The 8,287-nt window shown below is 42.5% G+C and overlaps 1 protein-coding gene across 1 annotated transcript in view; it reads right to left on the reverse strand.

The window, feature by feature from the left end:
• Positions 1-8,287, reverse strand: part of LOC122086555 (N-alpha-acetyltransferase 50-like) — a 35,994-nt gene that overhangs the window by 1,843 nt on the left and 25,864 nt on the right. The window lies entirely within an intron of this gene.

The raw sequence follows: 8,287 nt of genomic DNA on the forward strand, positions 1-8,287 counted from the left end.
TCCACCCCTAGGGACCCTTGCCTCTTAGTCTAGCATGGTAGACTAAACCTCATTCCATGCAAAACTAACCCTAACTCACCACGCCTTCCCACCGCGCCTACACTCGCTGCCATTGCAACGCCATAACTCCCTGCACCTCCTCACCCCCCGCTACTCCACGTGCCTCGTTGTTGTCCTCTCTCTCTCTCCTATCCTTTTTGTTGCCTATCGCCGCCACTGTCGCTGCCATCGCCTGCCTGCGTTGCGCCTATTGTTGTCGTTCTCCTTTTCCCCGTGGTTCTCTCTTTTAAGCTATGACTAGTGTAAGTAATGATGCCAAGGATGTTATGCCTACTGAGGCCCCTGATGGACGTCGTTCAAGTAATCAGTCCACCCTTCATCCTGGACCCATCAAGCTTAATGGTCAAAACTACCTAACATGGTCTCGTGCCTGTCTTCTTACCATTCATAGGAAAAACTTCTTTGGTTTCCTCACTGGAGACACTCCTCAACTGACTGATCATGTCGCTACTAACACCTGGTTAGCCAATGATGCCATTGTTATGTCCTTTCTGATAAATTCTATGGAGCCTACTATTAGTCCAAGCTTTATCTTGTTCAACTCTGCTAAGGATCTCTGGGATGCAGTGAAACAAACCTATTCTGAGGGAACTATACCCAAATCTATGAGATTCACCGTATTATTCATTCCACCACTCGGAAAGGGTGGTCTCTCTCTGCGTATTATTCCACCTTATATAGCCTTTGGCAACAACTAGATTTCTATCATTCAGTATGGCCTGCCTTACTGATGTTGGTGCACTGATGGAGCGTGAAATGGAACGGATATATGACTTTCTGATAGGTTTCAACCTCGAATATGATCAGGTCAGGGTACAGATACTAGGTTGTGAGACTTTTTCGACTCTTCTCGAGGCATATAACTTGGTTCTATCTAAGGATCATTGTTGCTCTGTTATGCTACCCTCCACTATTCCTGTTTGGTCAACACTATTGGCGACTCTAACAGTTGAAACCCAGTCCAAGGGGTCTACCCCTCCTCGGGATCCTGTTCAGTGTGACTATTGTGGTCGCCCTCGCCATACTAAGGAAACGTGCTGGAAGCTCCATGGTCGTCCCAAAGGTGAGCGTAACAACAAAATTGGAAAACAAGGTCCCCAAGCCCATCTGTCTAAGTCTACTGATAGTACCTCTACTCCTGCAACATTCTCTAGATCAATAGCTAGGCACTTCTCCTGCTCCTCCTGTGCCCAACCTTGCTCAAACAGGTAGTTTTCTTGTTTCTTCCTCTCATTCTCCATTATAGTTACTTGATTAGGGTGCTACCGATCACATGGCAAGTAGCTCTGAGGTCTTCCATTCTTATATTCCTTGTTCCAGTAGGGATAAAGTACGTGCGGCTGATGGTTCCATGTCCCCTATCTTTGGTGAAGGATCCGTTTCTTATACATCTACTATTTCTCTTCCATCTGTTTTGCATGTTCCCAAATTATGTGCTAATCTGCTTTCCATCTATCGTTTAACTAAGGAGTAGAATTGTTCTGTTCATTTTTTTTTTTTTTTTTTACTCATTGCGTTTTTTAGGATCTGGTGATAGGTGCAATGATTGGGTATGGTAAGGTCCGTGATGGGCTCTATTACTTGGATTCTCCACCGGCTATGCCTCTCCTGTGGCAACACCTATTCTCCATTCAGACAGCTCTCTCTCTCTCTCTCTCAACTCCACCAGTGGCACCTTTGTTTGGGACATCCTTCCTTTCATATTTACGTCGCATGTTTCCTACTTTAGTTAAACATTGTGGTTTGGAACAACTTAAATGTGATGTATGTGAATTTGCTAAACATACACAAACATCTTACTTTCCTACTGAAAATAAGTGATATTCCTTTTTCTATTATTCATTCCGATTTATAGGGTCCTTCTAGGACAATTGATAGGAATGGTTTTCGTTGGTCTATTACCTTTATTGATAATTATACTCGTCTCACATGGGTATATCTTTTGCATAATAAGTCTGATGCCTTCTCTTGTTTCAAATCTTTCCATGTTATGCTTCGTATTCAATTTGACGCCATTGTACAAGTTCTTCGTAGTGACAATGCCACCGAGTACATAGATAGTGTGTTTCAGCAATACCTTGATTCTCTGGGTATTCTTTTCCAGACATCTTGTGTTCGGATAATTGAACAAAATGGGATCCCTGAGCGAAACAATCATCATCTCCTTGATGTTGCCCGGACTCTAATATTTGCTACTGGTGTTCCTAAGCACCTCTGGGGCGATGACGTTCTTACTGTTTCCCACCTTATTAATCGGGTGCCTTCTAGTTTCCTCACTTTTAAGCCCCCTATTTCCTTTCTCCCTAATCCTACCATTGTTTTGAGTCATCCCCCTCGGGTCTTCGGTTGTGTCTGTTGTGCTCATAATTCCTCTTTGTCAAGGTCCAAGCTTGATCCACGGGCTCTAAAGTGTGTCATCCTGAGTGACTTTGCTTCTCAAAAGGGGTATAAGTGTTATCACCCACCTACTTGCCATTTATATGTCACCATGGATGTCACTTTCATGAGTCTGACGCATATTTCACGTCACCTCTTCAAGGGAGAGTCTTGGGAAGAGCCTCCTTTTGTTATTGATACAACTCCTCTTCAGGGTATGCCATCCGTTCAGGGGGAGCCATTAGATCAGCTTGTAAGAGATGTGATCACTTACACTCGAAGGCCCAAGGAGCAAGATACCACTGGTAACCAGCCATACCCTTCTGCTGCACCTCCGTTAGACCCGTCAGTATCAGGTAATTTTTCTCCCATACTTGATATTGTACCTGTTGCTTCCTCTGAGCCTCCCATACTTGATATTGTACCTATTGCTCCTACAGTGGACGATCTTCCTATTATTGTTAGAAAAGGAGTTTGTTCCTGCACTATGCATCCCATCTCCCATTTTGTTTCTTATGCATCCTTATCTCCCTCCTATAGGGCCTTTGTTTCTTCGTTGTCTTCTATGTCTACTCCACAGGGTTGGAAGGAAGCCATAAATGATCCAAAGTGGAAGGTTGCAATGGTTGAGGAAACGCTGGCATTAGATAAAAATGGTACCTGGGAACTGGTTCTTCCTCCTTAGGAAGAAGTTAGTTGGGTGCAAGTGGGTTTTCACAGTCAAGCAAAAGGCTGATGGGACAGTTGAGCAGTACAAAGCACGTTTAGTGGCTAAGGGCTTCACCCAAACCTACGGGATTGATTACCAAGAAACCTTTGCCCCAGTTGCAAAGATATACTCTATCAGGGCACTGCTGCTTGTTGCTACAAATCTGGCATGGAATCTTCAACAGTTGGATGTTAAAAATGCATTCCTGAATGGAGATCTTGAAGAGGAAATCTATATGGATGTTCCTCCTGGTTTTTCCACTCCCTCCACTGTTGGGCGTGTCTGCAAGTTGAAAATGTCATTGTATGGCCTCAAGCAGTCTCCCAGGATATGGTTTGGCTGGTTTATGAAAGCTATGATCAGCTTTGGATACAAACAGAATCAAATAGATCACACCCTGTTCACAAAGGTGCGAGGTAACCAGGAACTGCTCTGATCGTCAATGTTGACGATATTGTGATTACTGGTAACAATGATGAGGAGATCTCCAATCTGAAGGCCTTACTAGCAGCAGAGTTCGAGACTAAGGACCTAGGACCTCTTCGGTATTTCCTTGGGATTGAAGTCGCTAGATCTACCAGAGGTATATTTATTTCCCAAAGGAAATATGTTCTGGATCTCCTTAGTGAGGCAGGTATGCTTGGGTGCAAGCCTACGGATGCCCCTATGGAGGTTAATCATCAACTGAGCAGTGGAGTGGGGAACTCTATTGATAAAGGACAGTACCAGAGACTTCTTCGCCGCCTGATCTACCTATCTCACAATAGGCCCGATATTGCCTATGATGTTGGTATTGTTAGCCGATTTCTTCATGATCCCAAGACACCTCACCTTGAAGTTGTGTATCGGATCCTTTGATACTTGAAATCCGCTCTTAGAGAGGGAATTCTATAATCTAATCAGGGACACTTAAAGATCGAAGCCTTCACTAATGCTGACTGGGCTGGATCAATTGGTGATCGGAGATCTACGTCTGAATATTGTACTATCCTTGGAGGGAAACTTGTTACTCGGCGTAGCAAGAACCAATCCGTGTTATCTCGGTCTAATGCTGAAGCTGAATATCACGCAATGGCTCAAGGGATTTGTGAGCTAGTTTGGCCTAAAAGATTACTGCGTGATCTCCGAGTTAATGTTGAAGGTCTTATGTGTTTATATTGTAATAACAAGGCAGCCATTAGCATCGCCCACAACCCCGTCCAGCATGATAGGACCAAGCATATTGTGATAGATAGATAGATAGATACTTCATCAAAGAGAAGCTTGACCAAAGGGAAATCTGCATTCCCTTTTGTTAGGGATATGCCCACACTCCTATAGTTGGTTTTGATGATAACATATAAAGGTATTTCACAATTTTCCTTCAAGTATTATTTTGTAGAGACTTCATATCAAAGATCAAATTTGATGAATGAAAGGAAGAAATGAAGATTGAAGTCATCAAATGAGGAGTATCAACAAGTTGGTATCAATACTTGATGAAGGTATTAGAAGAATTCAAGCTTCAAGATGTCACGACATGAAACTCGAAGACTTGGAATTGCAAACAAAAAGAAAAGAAGAAGTGCCAAAGAGTGGAAGGTTCAAGTGAAGAAGAAGACCACTAGGATAGATTGGTCATTTTTAATGTAATTTGTAACTTCCACAGATATATGTGCACTCACCACATGCATGTGCATTGCATCATACTAGAATGACCATAGAGCATACCTTGACCAAGTATGGAAAGTCTCTAAGTGGTGAGGAACATATTAGGAAAAATGTGTTCTAGTGAAATTATGTGAAAACCACATTAACCTGACTCAAGGGCATTTTGGACAATCTTAGAGTCGGTATCAGAAGATGAAACCCTCATGGAAGTTGTAGGAAATCGAGTCACGATTCCAGCGCAATTGATTTCAGGTCAATCCGTGGTCGGACCGAAAAGTTATGGTCAAAACACTGACAACTGATCAGTATGACAGTATTCTATCAAAACAAAGTCTGTCATGTTGGCGGTCGACCGGCTGGAAGCCCCGGTGGCACGGAACTATCCGAGACCATATCTTGTCAACCGGCGGAAAGTCCCGGTCGACCGGTGACTGCCTGGAAGTGCCCCAACGGCTATATTTTGCTATAATGGATCTTTCCGATCTACCGGCTACCGATGGCGGTCGATCGGTGAACCCAGAATATGACTGTTTAAGTGAGATTTACTACCTAAAATGCTCTCCAAAGCTCACCTATAAATACCTCTAATGCTACTCATTAATTAACAATTAATCTCAACTTTGGAGAAGCACTATTTGAGCATTAGAAATGAGAATTGGTCTACACCATCTCTTGAGTTCAAATTCTTCATTTTACATTCAAGAGGAACTCAAGACCATCTGCAAGTTAATGTAGAACTAGGATTGACAAGTCAACCTAGTCCCAATGTTGCAGGATACTCTGTAAGAACTTGAGCAGATCAATAACACTTTGAGTAGTTGAGAGAAGAAGAAGATGAGTTAAGGAAGAGGACCTCTTGTGCTTTACACCACTGAAAGTCAATTGGATCAAACACCAATTCCATCAGCCTTGATCAAACACAAGACAAATCTCCATGTAGAAGACAATAGCAACAACCATTAATTTTTTTATCAAAATCATCTAGGCCTTTAGGAGCCTCCTCTTCTTTATTTATAATGTTAATGGGGGAGGGAAATTACAAAATAGAAGGTTCCTCAAAAAAGAAACCAAATATTCTCCTAATGCAATAGCTACTAAAAACTGAAATTAGAAACTAGTTGAAAAAGGAAACTAACTACTAAGGAGTGGACTCAATTAATAACTTGACTCATAAGGAAACAAATATAACTCAAATCAAGCCCAACTAGAAAGGAAACTAATGAAAATGGAAACTAATTAGTAATCCCGTACTCAATCTTAGAGCCCCCTTTTTAGACCAATAAAAGTGGTCTATTACACTCAAAACACATGGGATCAAAAGCCTAACATGTATGGAACCCAACCCTAGGCTTATTCCTAATAAAATAAGCCTATTTTGGTAATTAATCTGCATCAACTCTCCCGGTCTTAAAAGAACTCGACTCCGTCGAGTTAGGTCGTGCTCCCAAGATTCCCTTGTAAATCGCTCGCCGATGAGGTGGCACATATCTCGAAATAGAAGGGAGCATAACTCCAAGAGGAGCATAACTCCAAGAGGAGGGAGAGTAGGTTGATGTGTCACCGGAGCAGGAGTCAGTCGACGTCGTGGCATGTCTGATAATGCATGTGGCCTCATTAAGTATATACGACCTCCTTGCTTCACCTTTATAGTGTTCCGTGCGCCATCATAGAGAATGCCTGCATGTCGCTGCCAAGTTCGCCCTAGAAGAATGTCGCAGTGCGCCAATGAGGTGACCAAGCAGGTGACATGGTACTGTAGTGGCCCAAACTGTAGATGTACTCGAACAACTGCAGTGGCCTCTTCTCGAGCTGTGGGTCCGAAACCTCGCACGTGAATCTTCTTGAAAAGCTGCTTCTGTGGAAGGTTGTGTGCTCGAACAAATTCAGCAGATATAAAATTTGCTTCTGCCCCAGTATCAACAATTGCATGAACATCAATAGGGTCGGAGCCGTGCAGGAGAGTACCCTTCTGTCTGAAGAGAGGAGCTTTATCAACTAGTCTATTCGAAAAAGATGAAAGGCTAGCTGAATGAGCTTCTACATCCTCATCTTCATCATCGATAATATCATTGTCCTCGAGGGGATAATGATATAAATGAGATTCATCTTCACTCTTCTCTGTTGGCTTCTTCTCTACTACGTTCACAAAACGAGTCCTGTTGGGACACTTGTTGGAATAGTGACCCTTCTCGCCACAACGATGGCATATAATATTCTTCACCCCAACACTATCCTTGTTGAACTCTGACCTTTTTTCTTCAACTCTGCGAGCTTCAGGCTTCTTTTCCTCCATACGCAGTGGAGGTCTATAAACTGAAGAAGTCTTGAGCATACCCTTCCAATAAATGGACTTCTCTTCAGTGTTAGCCAACTCAAGTCGAATCTCAGTACTTAACCCACTGATATATCGCATCACCCGTTGTTGGTCTGTTTCCTGAAGTCGACACCTTGAAGACAGTTTGTGGAATTCGAGGGTGTATGAATCCACATCTTTGTTCCCTTGTTGCAAGTTAAGTAATTTATGAAACATTACCTTTTCATAATTAAGGGGAACAAATTTTTCAGTCAGGATCTGCTTCATGACCTCCCAATTGATAACGAGTCCAAGTCTTCTGACAAACCTTGCATGTAGTACATCATCCCACCATGAACATGCATACCCAATAAACTTGGTGATGATGAGTTCACACTTCTTCACGTCTGGAAGAGACATACGCAAAAATTCTCTCCACTTTGGTAAGCCAGTCAAGAAATTCCTCAGGTCCTTTTTCACCACTGAACTCGGGAACCTCCACTTTGATGCCATAATCTCTGTCAGAAAATTGCCGGGTAACATCCTGGGGAACAACCGGATCAGATTGCTGCCTCTGAGGTGTGTCTTCGATCCGTAAAGTGTTGAGCTGAGGGGGTAATGTAGAGGATCCTTCTTCAGCTCGCTTGTCGAACCTCCTCATAAAGGCAATCATCTCTTCCATAAACTTATCAAACTTAGCTTCAGTCCTCTCAAGCCTAGCATCAGTATTCTGTTGGTTCTCGGCTAACTCACGATACAATTTGTGCAACTCAGCATTGGTGATGTGACTTGCCATGGTTAGAAAATTACAGGAAAATTTGCTCTGATACCACTTAATGTAGAACTAGGATTGACAAGTCAACCTAGTCCCAATGTTGCAGGATACTCTTGGAAAACATTAGATCAAATATCAGAATAGTTCAAAACAGATTAATAACAAGGATGAGATCAGATCTGAGATTAAAACTATCAATCTCAAAATATAGGGTGTCAGAAATCAGAATAGAAGCAGATAATAAGGGGACTAATGGAATGATGAATTAGGTCTACGCAGGTTCTGAAAATTGCTAACAGAGTATGCAATTTTCTGGGCAGAACTGAGAAGGAAAACTGAATTTAATACCTGTAAGAACTTGAGCAGATCAATAACACTTTGTGTAGTTGAGAGAAGAAGAAGATGAGTTAAGGAAGAGGACCTC

This window comes from Macadamia integrifolia, chromosome 8 (genome assembly GCF_013358625.1).
Source record: "Macadamia integrifolia cultivar HAES 741 chromosome 8, SCU_Mint_v3, whole genome shotgun sequence".
In the NCBI taxonomy this organism is placed as follows: Eukaryota; Viridiplantae; Streptophyta; class Magnoliopsida; order Proteales; family Proteaceae; genus Macadamia; species Macadamia integrifolia.